Here is a 25,706-nt window from a genome sequence, read left to right as displayed (position 1 = left end):
CTGATTCAGGCAGCAATTGCAAGTGACAGAATTTCTAATTGCTAGATGGATGGCAAGCTGCTAGAAATAGGCAATGCACAAAAACCAATTGAGAAATCCTCTCTCACACTTTCTGTCATCTTAATGACTGAGACAAGGTCAGGCCTGTCTGCTTCATGATTAAGGGCCATGTTCCTCATTTTTTGTCATGTACTTCTCCGTGCAGAGAAACTTTGTGACACTGGGGAATCATCAACAACATTTTCCTCATAAGCAATGCTTTTTAATTCAATTTCATTCACTTTTGTTCACAACATTTTAAAAGAATAGCTGGTTCCTTAGGTGCTATTGAAATAGATGCAATCTCCAGAACATTTTCTTACTTTTTCTGTTAGATTATTGCCAGAAAAACAGTGCAAGGTTAGAAGAATCAGAAGTGCTAATCCATCAAAACAAGGCTGTTTATAGAACATTTATTATAACAATTTCCTGCAGCTGTGTGATTAGAAGTCCGTAGGAAAAGGAGTTCATTTTCAAGGGCATTCAGAAGTGGTGTCCAAAAGTCTTCTGAGTAAAAAGAAATACAAAAGTTGAAAAACAGAACCCCCCACTGAAATGTAACAGATCTTCAGTGAAACCAAAGGAGGCAATCTGCCTCTCCAGGCACTTTATGGAAGTCTGTAATAATGTATTTTAAGTAAACTTATATGCCTTATTTAAGAACCTCTAATACAGCACCCACTCTTGTAATCTGTTTTTCATTTCTTTACAAACAAACTGTAAAAACCGGATGCCTTTCTGTGTATAGATCTCAAATTATTACCACCCTGTTAGAGTTATGAGAAACAGGAAAACTAATTTAAAATTATTTGGTCTCAAGGATTACATAATAATAATATATTTCAATATTTAAAATGTATTACTAGAGTTCCCACAACATTGATAAGACCTTGCAAACATTGGAAATTTTCAGCACACACAACCCCACCACACCACCCAGAAATAATAAGTTAACCTTGCTAGAACTAGGAGATTGGTTTCACTGCAGAATTATTTTTTTTTCTCTATCTATAATAGCTAGAAATGGTTTTTTAGGAATGAAAGCTGATACTAACACTTGACTCTATAAATAGTAGTTTAACTGTGCCAAACATTGTAAGAGCCACAATATAATGACAATAATATTGGGTAATGCTGATTTCATAAAAGTCAAAGTTACGTAAAATATTTCTATTGGTTTGCTCTTTCATATGCCCACAATAATATTTTTGCCTTTTTTTTTCTTTTTCTTTTTTTTTTTTTCCTGTATTGGGTTTACATGGCAAGGTTATTGTAGCTGGAGAGGGAAGGCTCTGCGAGGTGGTTTCTGTGAGAATCTGCTAGAAGGTGTCCCCATGTCTGACAGAGCCAGTTGCAGCTGGTTCCAAAATGGACCGTAGTACCTCTGTGATAACATGTTTAAGAAAGTGTAAAAAAAAAGCTGTGCAACAGCAGCTGGAGAGAGGTGTGAGAATATGTGAAAGGAACAGATCTGCCGACACCAAGGACAGTGAAGAAGGAGGGGGAGGAGGTGCTCCATGTCCAAGAGCAGAGATTTCCCTGCAGCCCCCAGTGAAGACCGTGGTGAGGCAGGCTGTGCCCCTGCAGCCCATAGAGGTTACGGCGGAGCAGATACCACCTTCAGCCCGTGGAGGACCCCACGCCGGAGCAGGTGGATGTGCCCAAAGGAGTCCGTGACCCCATGGGAAGCCCGTGCTAGAGCAGGTTCCTGGCAGGACCTGCAGCCCTGCTGGGGACCCATGCTGGAGCAGTTTGTGAAGAACTGTAGCCTGTGGGAAGGACCTACATTGAAGAAGTTCATGAAGGACTGTATCCCATGGGAGGGACCACACAATAGAGCAGGGGAAGAGCATGAGTAGGAAGGAGTGAGAGAGATGAAGTGCTATGAACAGACCACAACCCCCATTCCCTGGGCTGCCTGGGGGGAGAAGATAGAAGAGTTGGGAGTGAAGTTGAGCACAGGAAGAAGACGGTGGGGGGGAAGTTGGTTTTCGATTTGTTCTTATTTCTCATTATCCTACTCTGTTTAATTGGCAATAAATTAAATTATTTTCCCTAACATAAGTCTGTTTTGCCTGTGATGATAATTGGTAAGTGATCTCTATGTCTTTATCTCAACCCGTGAGCTTTTCGTTGTATTTTGTTCCACTGTCCATTTGAGGAAGGGGAGCGATAGAGCTGCTTGGTGGGCACCTGGCGGTCAGCCAAGGTCAACCCACCACACTTGTTTAGTTTTTTACTTTCTTTGTTATTTTTAGTACATTTTTTGAATCTTTACTTTTCTCCTAATTTCCTGCCACAACACAGTCATGCTTGAGGATTGTTAGTCTATTTGCTGTCAAGTCCCTTGAGGCTGTTCAGATAATACTTAAGGCTGGGTCTGCCTTTTTAACATCAGAGTTTCCTTTACCCTTTTACATACTCTTTAGAGTTGAAAATTGCCTCCCAGCTTTCCAACAATTAGGTATTGTTTATACATGCTTGGAAAAAAATGATTAAAAATTAAGAGAAGCCAAGCATCTTTGGGCTACTGGCCTCTGAATAGTCATTCTTGGCACTTAATTTAAGTGACTTGTGCAGCATCAAGACCTTTCTCAATCCCAGTATGTTTCTTGCTCTTGACTTCTTACTTTCTGGCACCACATCAGCTGCTCTTCTTCCCACAGTTTCTGCCAGAGCCATTAGAGACCCAAAGTGCATGTGTGGTTCCAAGTACTCACAAAGAGCAAGAAGCATTCTTGTGACATTTTGTTCGTATCTTCCTATTTTAACATGGATCTTTGTCCATTACAGCTGCGCAGTAGGGTAGATACTCTTTGAGCACAAGATACGGACATTTCCATTCTTCACATTGGAGTCTGCATTCTGACCCTGATAACAGTGCAAATACCAGAGAATTTTGGCTTCTCATTCATACCAGAGGATTTGGGCTTCTCATTAATTAGAAAGTCTGCATATTCCGTAAAGGAAAAGTTCATTCAGATGTTTAATCTTGCAAACTTTGAAATAACAGAACAGTTATTATAGATATAAATAAATCAAATTCTTAATGCTGGTCAATTCACAGGGGAACACTGCCTCAAAGGAGCAAGAACAGTTCAGGCACTTGTTTAGCTTGTTAAAGGAGCTCTTATTTCAGAAATGCAACAATCAGAACAGTGAAGCTTATAGCTTCTATATAAAAGCTTAAAAGATACAAGTTGTAAAGAGTAAATTCACATATTAAGGTGTTAGTATTAATGGTATTCTCATAATGATATGATGATACACCTGTGGCCTGATTTTTAAAATAATGTATTTTGAGTGGCTTTATTTTTTTTAGAGTATGTCTTCTACTGAGTGTAGCTTCAGATGCAAAGGCTATGAGCTATTCTATGAGACCTCTATGAAAAATCTTGTTTTCTTGCATTTGACATTGCTTTTTCATTTTTGGCAGGAAAAAAAAGGTTCATTTCAGTTCTTTGGGACAGCAGCCTGTTGCCTGAATTTTGATATCAGGCCTTCTTTCATCTAACAGTGTACATGATTTGTGCATGATAAAGTAGAAAAGAACTGTTTGTCAGTCCTTTGTAAAGCCTATGGCTTTATTTGCTGCACCTTCCTATGCCCTTGAAGATATATTTTGCAAATCAAGAACTCCCAGACAGAGATGTTCCAAGAAAGGATGTGGTAAAACACACACGGGATATACTGGAAGTCAATGCTTTTTCAAAAGACGTAAGGCATGCTCAACCTTACATTTTCATCAAAAGGTGTTTTACAGATATGGTTCTTGTGCTTGGAAAATAGAAACGAGATGCCAAAGAAATGAAAGCTAATTAGAGCCTGCTGAGATGAAAAACATGTTAGGGATCTTTCCAGTACAAGAGGCGCTAAGCACTGTGAGTGTCCTGGGAACACTCTGGCTGACCCTGGTGGGCAAAATTCTGGGTGATGTGCTGGGCTAAAAAAATGACAGAAAGTCTTTTTGCTTCTGTTTTAAGAGATAGCAGAAAACTACCCTCCTGTACTCGGCACTGGTGAGGCCGCACCTCGAGTACTGTGTTCAGCTTTGGGCCCCTCACTACAAGAAGGACATCGAGGTGCCGGAGCGTGTCCAGAGAAGGGCAACGAAGCTGGTGAAGGGTCTGGAGAACAAGTCTTATGAGGAGCGACTGAGGTAGCTGGGGGTGTTTAGTGTGGAGAAGAGGAGGCTGAGGGGAGACCTTATCGCTCTCTACAGCTACCTGAAAGGAGGTTGTAGTGAGGCAGGGGTCAGTCTCTCCTCCCTAGTAACAAGTGATAGGACGAGAGCAAATGGCCTCAAGCTGCACCAAGGGGAAGTTTAGGTTGGATATTAGGAAAATCTTCTTCACTGAAAGGGCACTGGACTGGAACAGGCTGCCCAGGGAAGTGGTGGAGTCTCCATCCCTGGAGGTATTGAAAAGAAGGGTAGATGTGGTCCTTGAGGATATGGTTTAGTGGTGGGCTTGGCAGTGATAGGTTAGCAGTTGGACTCGATGATCTTGAGGGTCTTTTCCAACCTTAACAATTCTATGATTCTGTGACTCTATCCACCTGAACAATCTAGATCTGAGATTTATATATCTTGTTGATTAAAAACAATTGCTATTTGGCAAGATTAAAATAATCTAAACCAAAAACTTTATTTTTCACAATGTAGACACTATAAAAAAACTTCCATTTTTTAAGTAACCAACAATTTTGGGTTTTTTGGGGGTTTTTTTTTGGTAATACTAATCTTTCTGTTTTGGAGAACATGGATCTGATTTTCCAAAGGACAAATAGCAGTCTTCATAAACCATCTATGTAAATTTGAAGGCATCCAATATAATTTGTGACTTCCAAGAACAACATTTTTAGGATTCACGTACATTAGGATGTTGCAGTGTTTAGTTTACAGAAATAAAGCAGAGATGCTGTTCTCAGCCATGCTAAGATTTTAAGAAAATAGATGGAAATAAATGAGCTTTATCTGTGAAAAACTGAATAATACCACGGAACTTCCGATTTTCCACTCTCTTATATAACTTCATTACTTAGGTGATGTAAGATCTTTTGGATTACTGTGATCTGTCATTTGGTCTGGCTCCTGCTTCTGAATATGTCCAGACTCAGCTGGAGCGTAGGACAGTTGCTGGCACCAATTCTGGGCATGTAGACAGCAGGCCTATGCAACTGGCCTAAGAAAAATTCCTATTCTGACATTTTGCTTTGAGACATGGGAGTTTCCAGTCTCACCACCTAGACTTAGCAACGATGCCAACTCTCCCAGCTTCCCTGCAGGGTCTGCAGGGATTCACTGTGAACACTCAATTACCTGAGTAAATCTGGCAGGGATGGGTTGTCATTAAACAAGGATCTACGCCACTTTATAGTTTCTAAATTCAGACTAACTTTTAACTCTTGAACATGCATAGAAATTATTAACACTGTATAAGTTTCTGTTTACATTTTTGTTCATTACTTTAGAGACTGTTAGGCTCTTTATTAACAAAAAGCAGTTAGAATACTACTTTCAAGGGCTCTGAATCTTTATAAACTCTATAAAAGTCCATTTCTTATGTCAGAGACTGAGCCACTGAACTCTTCAGGAACTGTTTTGATTTTTCATTTTTAAAAAATCTTGTTATCCTACTGTTTTACTTGAGGTGTCAATTACTCATGCAATGTACAGTGTAGGCAAACTCAGTGCTGTTGTAGTTTCTGAACAGAAATGCAACATCCTACAATATCTCCCATCTTTTCTTGTTATTAGAGGTGCTATACAGGAAGACATGTGTGTCAAATATTAGTTAGTGTAATACTTTTTCATTAATATCACTAAACATTGCATGGTGTGTCTAGATTAGTGTGCTCTTGCTAAACCTTAATAATGAACTAATTTATATCTTAATATCTAATTAATTAAGAGCCACAATTATTTAATTCATATGGTGGCTCCTTTATGTGCTTCTAAAACTGCTTGAAGAAAACCACTGATTAGGATTCCATCAGCATTTCATGAAGCTTAGGCTTCATGCATTGCAAGCACAGAGTTTTAATAGTTCATTAATTGTGTATTAAATTAATTTTTACTAATTACAATATAGTGGAATAAAGAATATATAAGAATACAATAATAAATTAAAATAAAAACCAATCAGGCAGAATAAGACAATTTTGTGTTGTGATTATTTAGTAGAGACTCATACAAGCCCTTTGAACTGTGATGAAATCCACCCTGAGCAAAACCCAGAAACAATGCCTACAGGCTGCTAAATTCAAGTTATGCCACTGTATCAAGTCTCGCTAACTACAGTCACTTTTTCAGGATAAAACTCTCCCTATAGCAAGTAAATCCCAGAATCAAAGAAGTCCAGATTGCAAAATGGAGACTAGGTCATATAAAGCTTATATTATAATTTTATTTGCTTCTGCTCCATTCTAATGCCTTATAAAGTTGAAAACAAGTTAATTCTGAAATCCTGAAAATCCTTCAAGATTTTTGGGATGCATCTTTGCATGTCTTTCTGAGGGTATTATATTGAATAATACTAATAATTTTTTTGCTTAGGGTAAAAGGAGAAACTTCATCTCAGTGGGAAATTTTCTAAGCTAAATTTTTGCAGAGCAATAGACAGTTGTATCAGGTAGCTCAGGAGAGTTACATATCATATAGTAAGGATGAAAGGACACAAGTCCTAGAAAGGCATATTTTTCTCTGTAGACAGTGAAGGGATGTCTACGTTCAGATGTCTACAATGTGGACAACTAAATGTGAAAAGATGAAGTGTACCCAGAACAGTAGTTCATTTCTTTTGCTCCAAAAAATGCGTATTGATTCAGAATGCACTAAATATTTAAAAAAAAAAAACCAAACCACTATGGTCTGCTGTATGACTTTTGTTGGTATTGTGTTTTGTTGTTTTTTTTTTTAATTTAGATTCGTTAACTTTTAGTCCTGAAAAAATTTACTGAAGTTCACACACAGAGGAAACAGTACAGTAGCTCAGTCCTCCTGGGAGGCTTGAGAGTTGCATATCATCTTCACAACAGGGAACAAAAACAGCGTGAAGATTTCCTGCAGTAAGGTGGAAGACATCACATATGGAGACAGGTTTATGCTGGATTTTGATCCTTAGAGCTGTAAGATCCAAACAAGGATCAGGCGATCCAGAAAGATCTGGAAGTGAAATCAGGTGATGCGTTGAGACAACTGATTTGCATTGTGTCTTTACTTTGGAAGTTGGTCTTGTCCCATCTATAGAATGTGCACTGGGCACATGCCCGATGTGTGATGTGAATTAAACATGAACTAGCAAAATAGTATTTAGATGAGGCTGTAAAAGTGGGAATCTGTTCATGGATTAATTTCCTCATAAGAAAAGGAAGGCTACATAGAAATACAGCAGCCACATTAAATAGGGCTGTAGCACCTCAGAGAGCACCTAGGCTTAAGCAATACACTAAGAGTGGCAACATGCCAGAGAAATAGGTCTCTATTGCTGCGCCATTCTTCAGGTGAGGAACCTGAATGGTATGAAAAGTATGACTTGGTTAAGGCTGTGCAAGGAATTATAACACAATTTCCAAGGTCTGTGTAGGCACAAATCCTCCCAACCACATGAATTTCAGTGAGACACACATGGAAGTTTCCAAGGAAAAGGTGGTATTTTTCAGGGTGTTTACCTGATGGAAAATGGCAATAGGCAAGGTTGCAAGAGGCAAAAGAGCTCAGCTACACACTATGTTTCAGAAGACATTCTTTGAAATTGAAGTTGAAACAAGGCACCTGCATGTGTGCTCATGTATACATGCAAGCATGTATAAATGCTTAAATATTTCTTGGGTCAAAAATGGAATATTATTGTCCTTAAAGAAGAGGACCTTTGCATTTACTTTGGCATAGGAAAGTAAAAGATCCCCAGGAATATATGTTCTTAAGTTTACTATACAAGAAAAGACAAGACCCTCTCAAGCCTCACCAATTCATGAGGCATGACATAAGCCTGTCATGCCAAGATGAAAATTCTTATTACATGCAAATGAAGAATCAAAATACTGGGATCTGCTGTCTCCAAATGGCAAAAAAGTTGTCTTTTACAAGGTTTTTTTATAAGCCTAATGAATGAGAGCTGCCTGTTAGGAAAGCTGTTGGGAAGCCCTGAAAAATCATCTCCACTGTAGATATTTTTGTCTGCTATAGGAAGACTCATACACACTACTTAAATGTGCATACAGACACTATTTAGGCATGTGTACATTAGAATCACAGACACATTAAAACTATAGACAGATGCATGGTAGGTAAACAGACAGCAGCTGATAGATGTTCACGGTGTTCAGTCAAGATACTGGCATGCTCCCTTGGGTGCACGGACTTTGGAAAATGCAGTGTTCAGTAAGACCTAGAATGTGTAACTGTTTTTAAAACAGTGCTCACACGCATAAGCTCAGTGGAAAACACTTCCCCATTGCGTGAAGGGGCAATGCTGAGATGAGCATGTCAGTCTGCACATCTAAGACTTTTAGGGGTACTGTTCTGATACAGTCAAGTTTTATTTTCTGAGAGGAGGTAGGCAGACAGCCTGATAGCAAGGCTTAGGGGAAGGGGAAGAAGTAGAGGAAGGGGGGAGAAGTCTGTGTTAGAGTCTGGCAGCTGAGAAAAGGAATTGTGAAAGAAAGACTGGCAAAAAACTAACTAGAAAACCACTAACAGAGCAGAGCACAGCATGGAAGAAATGGTTGCCAGAAGCTGAGTGACTGAGCATTTGTATGTCTGTAATCCTGTGGCTGTTACTACCCAGAAAGTCTTGGGAGTGTCCTGCTGAATCCTCTCCAACACCATTTTGGGGATCTGATAAGTGACTATTGTTACTTTTTACCTAAAACCGAGAAGCCTGAGTATAATTAGACGGAGGGTGTGCACTCTGCCACAAACATGCCTAGGGTGTTTCATGTTGTGATGGCATGTTTACAATTCTGTAATCTTTATCCTATGTAATTTTAAGGGTTGCTTTTAAACGCTAAACACTAATGAGTGCCCTCACTTCTCAAAGCATAAGAAAGAGGTGAAGGATACATCCCATTTCTAGCTGTTGTGAGGTGGAAGGAAGGGCACAGCACTGGTTTTGGTAGTCCAATACGCCTGCTCTGCCACCGAACCTGTCTGATCCTGCATTCAGAGAAGTCTGAGTTGTTTCCAGTCCCATCTCAGATCCTCTCTCAGTTCTGGTGCAGGTAAGTCAAGGATAAGGTTTACTTTTCCTTTCCTGGCACATCTGCTGCTTTGAGTATGGGTGAAGCTGTTCAATATTAATTTTCTCAGGAGTGGGAGGACTTCAAAAAGAGTGCTGAATGACAGCTGGGCAGGGAAAAGATAATGGGCAGGAATACCATGGGCTTTACTGTTATGAGGCTTTAGGAAGGAACACAATAACACATTACAGGATTAAGTTACCAAACTTAAATTGTTATCTATAACCAAGAAGCACTGATAAATCTGGCTTTCAGTTACAACCATCTTTTTGATTAACTGATAGTGTGAGATTATATACCAGGACTTCAGGCAGAAGGAGAAGGGGAGTAGGCGAAGAAAGAAAAAAGATATCATGGGAGATCTGGGGAAACATAAACGTTAATGTTAAGGGACAAGGACAGAATTGAAGGAAAGCTGTAAATTCTGGGGAAAAAAACCTACAGGATAATCCAATGGGGGAGGAGACAAACCAGAGGAGATGCTTGGTGGAGGAGTGACTGCTGAGATGATAGGGTGGAAGGTGGGAGAGATATACAAAGAGCTGGAGGAGGGAGGAGATTCTTGGGGAAGGAACAGGAGTAAAAGGAAGCACATGGAGAAAGAAAGGCAGAAGGGAAGTCTGCTAACAAGCTGGAAACTGCAGCTGCGAAAGACACACAGGAAGAAATCAACAGGACTCCAAGACGACCAAAGGTAGAACAACAGCATTTCCATAAGAGGATATGTCAGAAAATATCCAGATTAATGGAAATTTCAGGAATGTTTTTGTTTCCTTCCTTTACCTTGTCACTTCATTTTCTGACTAACTTCAGAGAAGGAGAAACTTCATAGAAAGTCAGGCTAAGAGGTTTATGCCATGCGATGCCACTTGAGTTACTACATGTGGGGCATAGCCTTATAGCTCCTGTCATACTGGTTTGCCTCGGGGTCCTGTTAACCCTCTGGGACAGCTTTTATCTTAATTATGAAAGGCCTTGGCAGAGATGCTGCTCACTGTTGCTATTTGTCGTTACTGTCTGGAAGGAGGCGTCTCAATCTGTTGTTTAAATTAAAAAAAAAATACAGTGCTTAAAATGTTAATACTTTAATAGTTTTTTAAAAGTATTTTAAACAAATAATCACTGCTATGATAAAAGGATCTAGCAAGGATCCAAAAGGATAGGCAGAGGAAGCAATAGCACTGTCACTTGGCTCAGATGTTCATTTAGACAACAAAGTTCTGAACCAAAAGAATCCCATGAATATGAACAGCCCTATTCACAGCTGTGTTCCCTCATTCTGCTCCTTCTCTGTGTTTTGTGTAAACAAGTATAATAAGCCCAAATCTGAAGAGTCATCTCTAGTATGAAACTCCTTACCTGGCTTCCAGTGTGTTTGGAGGATTAACTGGGATTAGACTGTGTTTGCAAAGAGTTATTGCAATGAGCAAAGTCAATTAAGCTTATTCTGGACAGGCAACAGGGACCTGATACATTGCCTCCAAGTGCTGGGCTATTGCAAAGGGTAGAGAGATCAGAGGCACAGGCTGGCATTGAAAGACTTTCTTAGAGCTGGTCTTTCTTGAAATCGTATGTGAGAAAGAGTAGTACCTTTGGCTCAAAGGTCCTATAATTCCTTATCACTAAGACAGCTTAGCTACCAAGGAGTTTAAAAGGTCTCTGAAACTTTCTGTTTCTCTTTGTGGCTGATGAAAGATTAACAGACTTGTAGGGCACTGGGCAGCCAGGGTTGCTACAGCATTGCTACAGAAACTTGATTTTTCTGTGAATAAGGAGCTAACTTAACAGGTTCTTCTGCAGCTCTCCAGTTCCTGGTGGCAAGAGTAGTGAGAGCAGCTCTCCCTCCATACAGGTATGTGACCCTGCTCCTGGATTAAATGCAGTTTCTCAGCACACAGTTGGACATTGTATTCGTTTCTTGTGAGCAAACTATTGCACTTGGCTGCTTATAATTCTACGAAAAGCCCATTCACTAAAATTTAGGAAGAGTAAATATACAGATAATCAAATTATTTCACTTGCATATTAGTAGCTTGATAATATATTGCTAATATTTCACTGTACATTGCAATTAAAGATTAATGTATTCATATTTTAAACTTAAAAAGTGTATATAATCATTTGTCTGTGGATCATTATCTTATATATAAAAGCCTGTAATATAAAAGATTATATACATTTATTATAAAAAATAAAAATTAATCAAGAGAAATACCAAGTGTACAGCTGATCATAAATGCATATGCTTTATACTTCTGTTATAAATGAACATCTGAAAATACTGTAGTAATTATTAATTATAGGAAAAGGCATATATGTGCATTTCTGTGTAGATTTAAAATTATAATTCATGTTCAGTAAAGACATTGATGTAACATGTCTTAAATTAATTTTGATATGTAAGCCCTGAGATCAACTCAATAAATATAGCATAGTCATGTAAATACTAATAACTTGTGCTATTTTCGTAATCTGTTTCTCTTTAACAACCGATACAATAACTATGATATTAACTCAGTGATTTAATTTTTTTTACTTGAAAAAAATGTCCTGTTCATAAAAAACGTGTAGTCTGTAGTTGTCTAGTTTTGGGGATTTTTTTCTGTCCTCAAGTGATACTTCAGAAGCATTTATATAATTGGCACAACCAGGAGAATGATCAGAAATGTAGGGGTCTTTCAGTTAAATTATAATATTTTGGAACTACTTTTTCTGTGTAGCTGACAGTTATATGCATTTTTCTGTAACATGGTTTCATTTGAAAGAATAATGCCATATCTTAGCATCAGAAAATGACATAACTTGAGAAGTTCAGGGTATCTAATAGTTGCCTGCTTCATTAACTGCTAGTACACAGAAATCACCACTAGTACTTTTTCTATTGCTTTGTTCTTCATAGCTGTTAATGTTTTTAATATGCAATAATACTACAAAATTTTCCTTATCTCTCAAGACCTCCAGCTGCTGCCAAGGTACTTCTTGTGGCAAGCATGGTTTTATTTTTCAGTTGTTTTTTTTTTGTGTGTGTGTGTTACCTATGTTTTAGACTTTCAGTATAGCAATTAAATACCGTGTCAAGAAAATATGAAAAAAGTAAAAATTCTTTTTTTTTACGCATACAAGAGTAGCATATTCTCACTTAGAATTATGAAGAGAAAAAGCATCCTCTGCTATAAGAAAATTTGTATAATAAAGTTTTTGTATAATAACGTAGTTTAAATAAAGCCTCGCTCACCACATCCATAGGGAAAGGCTATAAAAGGTAAAAAACTCCATGTAGGTCGGCGCATATTTTCTTGAAAATCTGAGCATTGCTTCTTCACCCAGACCAGTAGGCAAGAGCCACATGGTCTGTACCTCCGCTGCCAGCTAGAGGGGACAATCTGCTTTTCTGAGAGTGTTTCCATCAGGTCCATCCATCAGTGCTACCACTGCTGTAGTCTTTGAGATTTCCCCTGAGGGAGAAAGCTTAATTGGGAAGGGCTTTGGCATGTATTAATTCTCCAGATTATTTTCTATGTTGCCCTTTCTTTTGGTAGAAAATATGCGTCTCACTGGCAGAGGCCTGGATCTCCTGGTACTATTCCAACCACCGATTCTGATTCCCAAAGTGGGGCTGGGGAACTGTCCCAGGACATGGGACTGGTTAAGTAAAGCTTTCTTCTTGTGCTGACCTGATAAAAAGCAGGTTTTGTTCTGGCAGTAGGCTCATAGTTTGGCTTTAACACCTTGTGTTGGAGGCTGAACTGAAGTCCCAGGTAAGATCTTCTGCATGTTGCTCAGGCCAAGGACATGTCTCCAGGTCTGGAACATGTGAACTGAAAGAAAAGGGTGTCAATCATTAGACAGGTCTCGAACTCTTGAGAAGTCACCAAAAAAGTTGACCTTAAACTTACCTCTTCATTAACTGGAAAAAATTCCCTGTTCATATGTTGTTCTTAATTATTACACAGACAAAATTATGGTGTAGCTGGTAGGCAAATGTTAACGTAAGGACTACGTAGTCATTCATCAAAGCCACTGCCATTTCTTGTTTGGGGTGATTCACTATGGTGACTATTTGTAAACCTGGTATTGCACCAGCGAAGTTTTGAATTACTCCATTATTCTGTGACTTCTAGGCCAAGGAGAAGAGTTTTGCAAGAAGCTGAATATATCCAAGTAGGGACAAGATTTATTAAATTTCTCTTGACTTTCAGAAAACGTCTGCTTTCAAAATTTGTCTCCCCTAACATTGGAGCCTCCTCTCTGTGCCCTCCTTAGGTTTCAGTAAGAAACGTCTCTAGCATTAATAGACTGACCCAGCCCTTTACGTAACATATTTCTATGGCTCCTTGCTGCTTCAGACTCACCCAGAAGCTGAAGTTATTATATTACATTTCTGTATTGGGTTCAGTTCTACAAAGTTCCTTCCTATCTATGTTCTGAGTGACTCTCACATGAACCCACAGGAGTGGAAGAATCAAAGTCAGCTCTACCCCTGCCTCTGTTGTGCTTTCTTCACCTCATTCCCCTGCTAAAATAATTTGAAAATAATTTTTAGAAGTGATTTTGAGGACTGAGAAAGGCAGCAGTTTATGCATGCCATAGTCAGTGAAGAAGAGCGCAGAATCAATATTTCTGTGCAGAAAATGAACAGAAGCAGCTGCTGGGTTTTCCATCATCAATTTTCCTTCAAAGAACCTAGTTACAATATGACAGAGAAACTCATAGAATCATAGAATCGTAGAATAGTTTGGGTTGGAAGGGACCATTAGAGGTCATCTAGTCCAACTCTTCAGCAACGATCAAGGACATCTTCCACTAGATCAGGTTGCCCAGAGCCCTGTCCAGCCTCACCTTGAATGTTTCCAGGGATGGGACATGTACCACCTCCCTGGGCAACCTGTGCCAGTGTTTCATGACCCTCACCATGAAAAATTTCTTTCTTATATCTAGTCTGAATCTACCCTGTTTTAGTTTGAAACCATTACCCCTTGTCCTATTGCTACACATCCTGTTAAAAAGTCTGTCCCTATCTTTCTTATAAGCCCCCTTTAAGTATTGGAAGGCTGCAAGAAGGTCTCCCTGGAGGCTTCTCTTCTGCTTTCTGAATAACTCCGACTCTCTCAGCCTGTCTTTATAGTGGAGAGGTGCTCCAGCCCTCTGATCATTTTTGTGGCCCTCCTCTGGAACCACTCCAACAGTTCGATGTCCTTCTTGTGCTGAGGGCTCCAGAGCTGGACACAGCACTGCAGGTGGGGTCTCACCAGAGCGGAGCAGAGGGGCAGAATCACCTCCCTCGACCTGCTGGCCACACTTCTTTTGATGCAGCCCAGGATTCGGTTGGCCTTCTGGTCTGTGAGCACACATTGTCAGCTCATGTCCAGTTTTTCACCTACCAATACCCCAAGTCCTTCTCTACATTGCTGCTTTGAATCCCTTCATCCACCAGCCTGTATTGATACTGGGGGTTGCCCTGACCTAGGTACAGGACCTTGCACTTGGCCATGTTGAACCTCATGAGGTTCACATGGGCCCACTTCTTGAGCTTGTCCAGGTCTCTCTGAATGGCATCCCGTCTGTCAGGTGTGTCAACTGCACCACTCAGGTTGGTGTCATCTGTAAATTTGCTGAGGGTGCACTCAATCCCACTGTCTATGTAATTGATGAAGATATTAAACAGTACTGGTTCCAATATGGACCCCTGAGGGATAACACTCATCACTGATCTCTGTCCTGACATTGAGCCATTGACCACAATTCTGGATGCAACCATCCAGCCAATTCTTTATCCACCAAACAGTCCATTCATCAAATCCATATCTCTCCAATTTAGAGAGAAAGATGTTGTGCAGGACTTTGTCAAAGGCCTTACAGAAGTCCAGGTAGATGACATCTGTAGCTCTTCCTTTGTCCACTGCTGTAGTCACTTCATCATAGAAGGACACTAGGTTGGTCACGCAAGACTTGCCCTTGCTGAAGACAGTAGAAAATATATTTATTTTCGATCAGTGGAAAGAAGGGCCTATACCGCATGTTTTAACTCAGAAAATTTATTTTCTATGGCACATGCCCTGCAAATCAGCAATCTGTATTTTCTTTGCTCTATTTTGACTAAGCTGTTGCCAAAGATGAAGTCCAGTAATGGAGAAAACACTTAATATCAAGTCCCACTGTACATGACCTGTGAACTGCTCCTGTCTTTCAACAGCTTCATACAAATGCTCACATTAAGTCATCTAGGAGTTGACTGACCTTGATTCTGGAGAGCTCAGCAATCTTGCAGGTGATTATTTGGAGCTACATGGGTACTCCCCATTGACAAATGCCATGGAACTTATAATTTAGCATCTGGTGTGTATCAGTGATGCACTTGGATTCCAAAGCAAGTGACAAAATACAATAGCTAAGACCCAAATGGTCATAGAGTAGTTATATTCATTCTAGATGTACTAGATTCTGGTAGATTTTGTATTACTTCCTTAGAAGCTGGGTAAATACTCACGCAGTTAGGTTTTATTAATATTCATTATTACATAATTCAAGTGTTAGTAACATGTGAGCTGCCTCATTTAGTGCCAGTATGTCTACTTACACTGTATTCACAGAATCACAGAATGGTAGGGGTTGGAAGGGACCTCTGGAGATCATCTCCCCCTGCTTGAGCAGGTACACCCAGAGCAGGGGGCACAGGAACCAGGTGGGTTTGAATGTCTCCAGGGAAGGAGACTCCACAACCTCCCTGGGCAGCCTGTTCCACTGCTCTGGCACCCTCAACTGTAAAGAAGTTTTTTCTCATATTTAAGTGGAACTTCCTGTGTTCCACCTTGTGCCCACTGCCCCTTGTCCTGTCATTGGGCACCACTGAAAAGAGTCTAGTCCCATCCTCTTGACACCCACCCTTCAGATATTTGTAAGTATTGTCAAGATCCCCCTTCAGTCTTCTCTTCTCCAAGCTGAACAAACCCAAGTCTCTCAGCCTTTCCTCATAAGGGAGATGCTTCAGTCCCCTGATTATTGTGGTAGCTCTCCGCTGGACTGTCTCCAATAGTTCCACATCTTCCTTAAACTGAGGAGCCCAGAACTGGACACAGGACTGCAAATGCAGTCTCACTAGGGCAGAGTACAGGGGGAGGATAACCTCCCTTGACCTGCTGGCCACACTCCTTTTAATACACCCCAGGATACCATTGGCCTTCTTGGCCACAAGGGCACAGTGCTGGCTCAGGGTCACCTTGCTGCCCACCAGCACTACCAGGTCCTTCTCAACAGAGCTGCTTTCCAGTAGTTCAGCCCCCAACGTGTACCACTGCACGGGGTTGTTCCTCTCCAGGTGCAGGACCTTGTACTTGCTCTTGCTGAATTTCATGAGGTTTCCCTCGGCCCAGCTCTCCAGCCTGTCCGGGTCTCGTTGGATGGCAGCAGAGTCTTCTGGTGTATCAGCCATTCCTCCCAGCTTGGTATCATCAGCGAACTTGCTGGGGTTACACTCCATCCCATCATCCAGTTCATTGATGAATATGTTAAACAGGACTGGAGCCAGCACAGGCCCCTGGGCAACACCGCTAGTGACAGGCCTCCAGCCAGACTCTCCTCCATTGATCACGACCCTCTGAGTTCTGTTGTTGAGCCAGTTCTCAATCCACCTCACTGTCCGCTCATCCATCCCACACTTCCTTAGCTTGTCTGTGAGGATGCTATGGGAGACAGTGTCGAATGCCTTACTGGAGTCAAGATAAACAACATCCACTGCTCTCCCTTCATCGACCCAGCCAGTCATGCCATCGTAGAAGGCTATCAGGTTGGTCAAGCATGATCTTCCCTTGGTGAATCCATGTTGACTGTTTCTGATAACCTTCTTTTCCTCTACATGCCTGGAGATGACCTCCAGGGTGAACTGCTCCATCTCCTTCCTGGGGATGGAGGTGAGGCTGACTGGCCTATAGTTCCCCTATAGTTCTCCTATAGTTCCTGTCCTCCACGACCTTTCAAAGATGATGGAGAGTGGCTCAGCAAGAACATCCGCCAACTCCCTCAGCACTCGCGAGTGCATCCCATAGGGGCCCAAATTTGCCAGGATCCATTTTGCATAGGTGGTCTCTGACGCAATGCTCCTCAGCCAAGGGGAAGTCCTCCTTTCTGCAGATTTTTCCTCTCTTCTCTGGGGGCTGAGGTGCCTTAGAGCCAACCTTAGCAGTGAAGATCGAGGCAGAGAAGGCATTCAGTAACTCTGCCTTCTCTGCATCCTGATTCACCACGGCCCCTTCCTTTTTCAGTGTTGACCCCCTGTATCCCCAGTCTTCCTTTTGCTGCTGATGTATTTAAAGAAGCCCTTCTTGTTGTCTTTGACATCCCTTGCCAGATTTAATTCCACATGGGCCTCGGCCTTCCTTGTCACATCTCTGCCCACCCTGACAACATTCCTATATTCCTCCCAAGTGGCCACTCCCTTTTCCCACATGCTGTGAACCTCCCGCTTCCATATGAATTTCTCTAGAAGCTCTTTGCTTATCCATGCACATCTCCTGGCTCCTCTGCCTGATTTCTTCCTCCTGGGGATGCACTGATCTTGAGTTCGGAGGAAGTGGTCCTTGAATACTGTCCAGCTCTCTTGGACCCCCCTGCCTTCCAGAGCTCGAGCCCATGGGATTCCTCCTAGAAGGTCTTTGAAGAGGCCAGAGTTGGCCCTCTTGAAGTCCACGGTTGTAATCCTGTTTCTACCATGCAGAATCCTGAACTCCACCATCTCATGGTCACTGCAGCCAAGGCTACCCTCAGCTCTCACGTCCTCAAACAGCCCATCCTTGTTTGTTAGGATAAGGTCAAGCAGCATGTCTCGTGTCCTTGGCTCCTCTACCATCTGCATCAAAAATTTATCCTTGATGCTCTGCAGGAACGTCCTGGAATGTGTGCGTCTCGCTGTGTTGCTTTTCCAGCAAATATCTGGGTGGTTAAACTCCCCCATGAGGACCAGATTCTGCGATTGTGAGGCTACTTCCAGCTGTCTGTAGAAGGCTTCATCAACTTCCTGTTCCTGATCAGGTGGCCTGTAGCAAACACCCACAACAGTGTCACCCATATTTGCCTGCCCCTTAATTTTTACCCACAAGCTCTCAGCTTGTTCTCCTTCCACCCCCAGGCAGAGCTCGATACATTCCAGTTGCTCCCTCATATAAAGAGCAACTCTCCCACCTTGCCTTGCTGGTCTGTCTTTCCTGACAAGCCTGTAGCCATCCATGACAGCATTCCAGTCATACGAGCTGTCCCACCATGACTCTGTGATTGCAATGAGATCATGGCCCTGTGACCGCACACAACCTCTAGTTCCTCCTCTTTATTCCCCATGCTGCGTGCATTGGTGTACAAGTATTTCAGGAAGGTGCTTGACCACACAGTTTTCCCCAGAGGGGTGTACGAGGACCCACTATAGCCATGCAAACCCTTGAGATGGTTGGTCTCCTGGTTGCCATCGCATGAAGCCACCATGGCACCTTTATCACTGCTCAGGTTGTCCCGCCTTATTCCGCATTGTGTGTGATGGCATTAGCATGGTCAGTTTGTCCCCCTCCCCCCACGTTCCTCAGTTCATCACTGCCAAGTTCGTCACTGGCAGGAGCCAAATATATCACACTGTTTCCACTGTACTGCTGCCAAGTTGGCTTTAGCCAATGGTATTTTAGGATGTTTTCCGTATCATCAGAACACATTGAGAATCACAAGGGACAGCACCTTATGTCCTAACACTTCACAGACCTGGGAAAACTACAGCTGGGAGTCGTTAGTGGGCAATGAAGGAGCTACACAGCAGTTTGGAATGAGTCTTCCAAGCTCTTGAGGGGAAATCAGGTATTAATGAATCTTTGGGAGAATCTTTTTTCAGGGGGCAGAGGACTGCTTTATTGGGGTATTCTTCAGGGCATATGCTGGAAAGTCTTGAAAGCCCATACCTCTGCAGTAAAAGTCTGTGACGTGAGGTGGGCAAAAAAATGCTACACCACCTCTGCAATCTTTGACCAATCTTTCCGTTAATGTCAGGTGGTAAATATTTTGAAATTTTCTCATTGCATTTTCTTCTTGCTTAACAACCTGTTTGTGCTTACCAGAGCCTTGTGTAGCTGTCCTGGTATTGTCAACATGGTAGACAGATGAGGGGCGGAGCTGAAAGACCTTTCTGGGCAGTTTCAGTGGAATCATTTTAATTTAACTTTTACCTTCTAAAAGTTAGATGTCTAACTTAAATGAATCGTTTAGATCCTTTGTATTTAAAGGATAGATATCAGTACTTCCAAAGGATATGATACAACTTTGCCTGAGATAAACATTTCAAGTAGATGGGATGAGTCTGTGAAGTGCTCATACTTCTCCACTCAGAGGAGAAGAAACCAGCCTATCTTCCTGAGGCCAGATGCCTACTTTTTACCTGGATAAAGTTATTTGCAACAATATTTGTAGTTAACTTTAAACAAGAAAATCATTATTGCTGTGAAACTATGTCTTTCTTTTCTTTTAGGTCCTTAGAGATAATATATTAAAAGCAAAACTGAAACAACTGAAATATCTTGATACTCCCTTCTTTTAAAGTGAGGTGACTATTCCTGCCATATAACTCTGTTCTTTCCTGTGGCTTTTGGAAAATTAAGTGGTAGAAAATAGCAGTCACAGCGAGACTACCCAAAACAAAGACAGTGAACATACTATTTAGAAAAAATTATTAGTTCTATATTATTATTTTTGTAATTTGGGTGTTATGTGTTGAAGTTCTTTATAGGCAGTACCTGAAGATAGGCATGTTCACTCCGGTGTTGGCTTTTATGCAACAGAAGTGAATTGTTGAAGCTGGTCTGGGTGGATAATTCATGACCTGCTTCTTACACATTATATGATTAGGTGATGCATAGAAGGTTTTCATATCCTTAGGAAATCAAACTGTCTTTCAGGAATACAAAATTTCACTCCCTATAAAGGAACACCTCCTAGTATCTCCAACACATGCGGAGGGACAGGAGTCTCATCCAGCTGGTGGCATATTGCACATTTTCTACTGCAGATGATTCATCATCCTTGTTCTCCTCCTCAGCAGAACTAGGTGCACATGAGTGAACATGAGTGTGTTGAATCAGAAGGAGCTTATTTGGGGACAGGAGCCGCGTGTTCTTATTTTCTGTGGGTTTTCTGAATGCTACATCTTTTACTACTGAGCAAGATACAACACTTCGTGTGGGACTTAATAACTGTGGAGAAGTCAGAGAGGACCGCTGAGTGGTGGCAACAGGATTTTGGGTAGGGAGTGTATAAGATCTTGCTAATAGAATAACCCAGATAAACAATAACTTTGTGCTTTTACTTACCGTAGAAAGGAGGTAAACATAATTCCTCACACATTTATTTCAAGATAGGAAGTGTACTAAATAATTATAGAAAATCATGGTTTGAATGCTGAGAACATTAATCTTCTCTTCTGCCCCAAGACTTGGTGCTTTACCTAACAACTAGAAGGGGATTTTTTTATTTTTGTTGCTGTTGTTGTGTTTGTTTGTGGGTTTTTTTTTTTGTTTGGTTTTGTTTTCTTTTTTTTAAAGGTTAGTGTCCTCTGAAAAATTCAGAGGGTGCAAAAGTCCAGAATGGGGTTTCCTGGAATTTTCTAATCTTATTTCTAACCTCAGCCACGTATCCACATCTGACAAGGTGTTGTCATTTAACCCCAGCTAGCAGCTAAGCCCCACACAGCTGCTCACTCACCCCCCCCACCGCTGGATGGGGGACAGAATTGGAAGAGTAAAAGTGAGAAAACTCGTGGATTGAGATAAAAACAGTTTAATAGGTAAAGCAAAAGCCTCACTCACAAGCAAAGCAAAACAAGGAATACATTCACTCCTTCCCATGGGCAGGCAGGTGTTCAGCCATCTCCAGGAAAGCCGGGCTCCATCACGTGTAACAGTTACTTGGGAGGACAAATGCCATTGCTCTGAACATCCCCCCTTTCCTTCTTCCCCCAGCTTTATATACTGAGCATGATGATTTATATACTGATCTGTACTGGCTATGTCCCCTCCCAGCTTCTTGTGCACCCGGCAGAGCACAGGGAGCTGCAAAAGCCCTTGACTAGTGTAAGCACTACAGGGCAACAACTAAAACATCTCCGCATTATCAACACTGTTTTCAGCCCAAATCCAAAACATGGGCCCATACTAGCTACTACGAAGAAAATTAACTGTAGCCCAGCTGAAACGAGGACACAAGGGATTAGTGTTAGGATTGGTTTTTACAAGTTTCATAATAGGCAAGTGAAGAAAAACACTGAGAGTGCCATTACTGTGGAAACACAGGAATATAAAGCCATGGTGTGCTGTACTGTACATAAGAGAATTCCCACAGGAATGTGGGATCATTTATGTGGGCATCATCAAAATTTAAATTATATATACCATAAGGGTATGTCATCCCCTGATGGAAGGGATCTTAAAGGAAAAAAACAAAAGGGGGTGGGTGGGTAGGGTATTGGTTGTTTAGGAATTTCAGGGCATATAGGAAGATGATAACTCTCCTCCTTTGTTCCCTCTTTGTTTAGAAAACACCCCAAAGAAAGTGATTTCCAAAAGGCCCCATCTATGAGATGTCTAGAAAAGCCAGGAATCACACTCATCTCTTCAGCATTTTCTTGTCAATAGTATGTTTATTGCAGGAAATGTGGGCAATCTTCATTTGGAGTTAACAACTGCATTTGTCTTTTTCTGCTTCCTGCGGTTTTCTGTGTCTTCATCAAGCATGTGAGTGTCATTTACACTATTTCTCTTTCTCAACAGTTCCTCCTTGTAGGGTAGTTTGTCTGTTGTCGCACCACTAGGGACTCCAATAAAGTACATAATTTTTTGCTTTTTGTATCATCACTTTGTATTTTCTCCCCTATAACCTCTGAACTCTGATATGAAGCCAGAGAACACAGAAGGACCATTAAGAACTTATGGTTTGGTCCACTTTGTTTTTAAGATACAGAAATGATATCCAAAAGTGCACAACTTTTCTCTTAGCTTCAAATTATTTCTGCAGTTGAAGCTGGCAGTCCTCATATCACTTGCCAGGCACTGCTTGCTAGAAGAGATTGCTTATATCATACCTCACAAAATTTGCTGATGTAACTCAACATGTATACATTGAAAACAGAGATCCATTACATCTGCTTTAGTGCTTTGAGAATTCCACCAAAAAGACAGCAGTATGTATTTCCCTCCCATACAAATGGTGCACACTGAATCCCATACAATGCAAACAGATAAAATGAGCACAGCTGGGAACATCTCCGTGGGCAGGTGTGAGTAACTGGAATTATTTCCTCTTAGAAGAGACAAATCAGCAGTGAATAAGGCAGTGCAGCCTGGTAGGAAAGCTGGAGGATCCTGAACAAGAGCGTCTTCAGGAGAGCATCATACAAAGAGATGTCCAATAGAAATAATTAACGATAATATTCATAGAAGTAGTGCATGGGAACCACAGTGTGGAGAACTGCTTCTTTCAGCAGTTAAACTCCACTCTTTAATTAGAGATGAGAGGAAAGCAAATTTACTGCTCTTTTCAAGGTTGTGAAACTGAGGTTAGTCAGGGTCATCAACTTTCCCTGGCAGTGAGCCTCGTGCAAAGATTGGCCTACAGGTTGCTTTCAAAGGCCCAGGCTCACTTTCACTCTTGCTTTTACTATGAGGCAAAACTTCAAATTCATTAATCTTCATCCACCTTAGATTTACTTAGCAGAAGCAGATTAGAAGAAGGGACCTTCTTCCACAAAAGTTTAACTTTCAAATAGGGAAACATACAAAACAGAACAGTAAACAATCAGTCAAAACACATAGCAAATACTGAACATGTAGATCACAGCTATTCAGTGCTATACCCTGACGTCTGGACCCGAGAATCTATTCTTAGGAATACTTTCTCTCTTATAGTTAAATAAGCCAAATATAAATCACTTCCTCTTGCTGCTGCCAGAAGAATCTTTTAAAACAATCCATTCATTTAATTCACCTGGGATGAAGAGTTATTTTAAAAATATTTGTGCAAAAGCTTGCCAAACTGATGATTGTTCGTTATTAGTAGACACTGTGCTGGAGTGACACTTTGGTCTACACAGATATTAGTGTAAAAATAACTGAATTTTAAATTCATTAAGAAAAAGAAGCTTCTGAGATGAAGTTCACTGAACTTGCAGTAAAAGAGGAAGAGCCTTTGCACTTCATGAGGAAATGTTGTAATCCAACCTGTGAAACAAAATCCCTTTTAAAAATATTCTGACATTTCTTTATTTTTTGTTACTTGAAAATATTCTATCATGATGATTAGGCTGAAAAGGTGTTTAGCCTGTACTTTGGCAGAGGATGAGTGCAATAGTAAGGTTTTATTTACAGAGCAGAGCATGCTATATAGCAAAGAGCATTTGAAATTATTCTGTATCTTAAAGAAGCTGTCAGGATCTGGTTAGTTGTAACTTCCTGATATAAGAAGTTTTAAAGCAAATGGATATTAGAGAAGTGACCAAGAACAAAATAAGTAAGTTAACCTTTTGTCTCCTTGATCTTTGACTCACTTGGATCAAAATTTGACAAAGATTGCAGCTGCTAAGTATATTACCACGAGATGTAGGTAGTGGCTTTTAGTCAGACTGTAAAAATAACACTCACCCACCCACCCACCCAGCACCAATGCAACTTAACTTTTTCTTCTGGCAAAAAGATAAAGAGGGAACTGACGTCTCTTGGAATATATAAACACTCCCTTCGAGTTTAGAGGCTATGTGCTTGGTGGGGAGATTTAGCTGCTTGTCCTCTCGTAACTTGATGCGAGTCATGTGTTAAGTACTTTACGTTCAGCTGAAAAGTCACTTGCCCTTATTCAAGGTGAGTCATATGATACAACATTTAAAATCAGAGGGTTTTCCTCAGAAATACTTTTAAAATCAGTTGGTGGAAAACTCTTGAAAATATTTATTTATAATATAAAATAAAATTATAGGATTTTGCAAAGCCGTTTGCAAGAAACAGTGAAATTTTACATGTATTAATGAAATGCTTCATTACTATGTTAGCAATTGTATTTTATGCTTAGTATTGCTGGCTTTCCCAATTGCATTCTGTCTTTTAATATCTCATATTCTTGAAACTACAGTTCTGGAGTAATGTGAATTTATGAGAAATTCATCTTTTTAAAGTGATATTTGTAGCATTTACTATTGCAGATAAAAACCTCAAAACTGTAATTTCAAGGTATGTATGTCAAAGATTAAGAAAAAAAAGAAACCAGAAATAACCTCTTCCCTACAAATGTATCTCTTCATAACTTCAGCATTTTTAATCCCACTATCTGACCTCGCAGAAACTGGAATTATATTTAAAGAAACACCATGGTTTTGGGTTGAAACTCTCTTAATAGGAATTTTCAAAACCTGTTTTAATTTTCACTATACACACTGCTTCTTCCCCATGTTTCATTTGAGGCAATAAATCTGCTTCTTTGTCAGAATTAAAGTAATGCCATGTCAAGCAATGTTTAAAAATTGCTTTTAGAGCTGGAGAAATCATTAAGAAAATACAGATAATCTTTGATTTTTATAAGGATCTGCTTTAAACTGACATGTACGGAAATATAATTTAAGTAGGGAGGAAAAAGTTTAATAATATTTTTCATCTTTCCCCCTATTAAGTTGCTTATAAATTGTCTTTTCAGAGATTTGAATGGACTGTTTCCATTGCCAATATTCTATTGAGGACATTTGAAACAATATGGAAAAATTCTTACCCAAAACTCCAGAATGGGGTGTTTATTCTTATTAATCCTGTGGTCCAATATATGTTTAGTTGATACTATAGTTTCATAGACAATATCTCATTTTGTTATGGTACATTCTATTCTGCTTAAGGTAAAATATTTTTGCTTGAATATGAATTCTGAGACACAACTGCATTCTTATTGGAAATTTCTACTTTCATCTTCATATTTTGCATTCAGTTGTGATAGATGCGAATAGCTTGTTGACTTCTATGTGAAATTGAGTGTTATGTTGTGAGTGCTCTTCATTGCAACTGTGTAATGGATAATTTGTATTGCACAAAATGAGATGTCTAGACTGCTATTGCATTGTGTTTGGTAGGAGAAGGGTGAATATTTTACAATTTACAAAAGCTTGGAATAGAAACAAATTATTAGCAGCCAGTTGCTTTGTAGCTGCTTATTGTTAGTGCTCATGAGAGATACCTAGTCTGACTGACACAAAGATATTCTGTTGAAACAGCTTGTAGAAATTTAGATGGAAATATATTTTGGTGGAAGGTGTATATCTGTTGAATTTTAAAAACTTCAGTATGTAAGCCAAGGAAGAAAAGTCTGACAATGTCCAAAAGCTCTCTTTAAACATTTATGGAAGAGGCAATTTCCATTTTTTAATTTTGAAATGTGTATTT

General features: G+C 40.3%; 1 protein-coding gene across 9 annotated transcripts in view; it reads left to right on the top strand.

Moving 5' to 3' along the window:
• Positions 1-9,836: 9,836 nt before the first annotated feature.
• CD36 (CD36 molecule (CD36 blood group)) overlaps positions 9,837-25,706 on the top strand; it is a 42,471-nt gene continuing 26,601 nt past the window's right edge. For 2 of the 9 annotated variants that reach the window (XM_064444029.1, XM_064444002.1), the window contains exons 1-2: positions 9,841-9,973; positions 11,080-11,131. The gene's annotated coding sequence lies outside the window, so the exon portion shown is untranslated. Of the gene's footprint in view, positions 9,974-11,079; positions 11,132-21,929; positions 22,029-24,013; positions 24,147-25,706 lie in introns of those variants that run through there. The other 7 variants (XM_064443961.1, XM_064444037.1, XM_064443981.1 and 4 more) reach the window with 6 other exon arrangements.

Source organism: Phalacrocorax carbo, chromosome 1 (genome assembly GCF_963921805.1).
Source record: "Phalacrocorax carbo chromosome 1, bPhaCar2.1, whole genome shotgun sequence".
NCBI lineage: Eukaryota > Metazoa > Chordata > Aves > Suliformes > Phalacrocoracidae > Phalacrocorax > Phalacrocorax carbo.
This window is presented reverse-complemented; position numbering and strand designations above follow the sequence as displayed.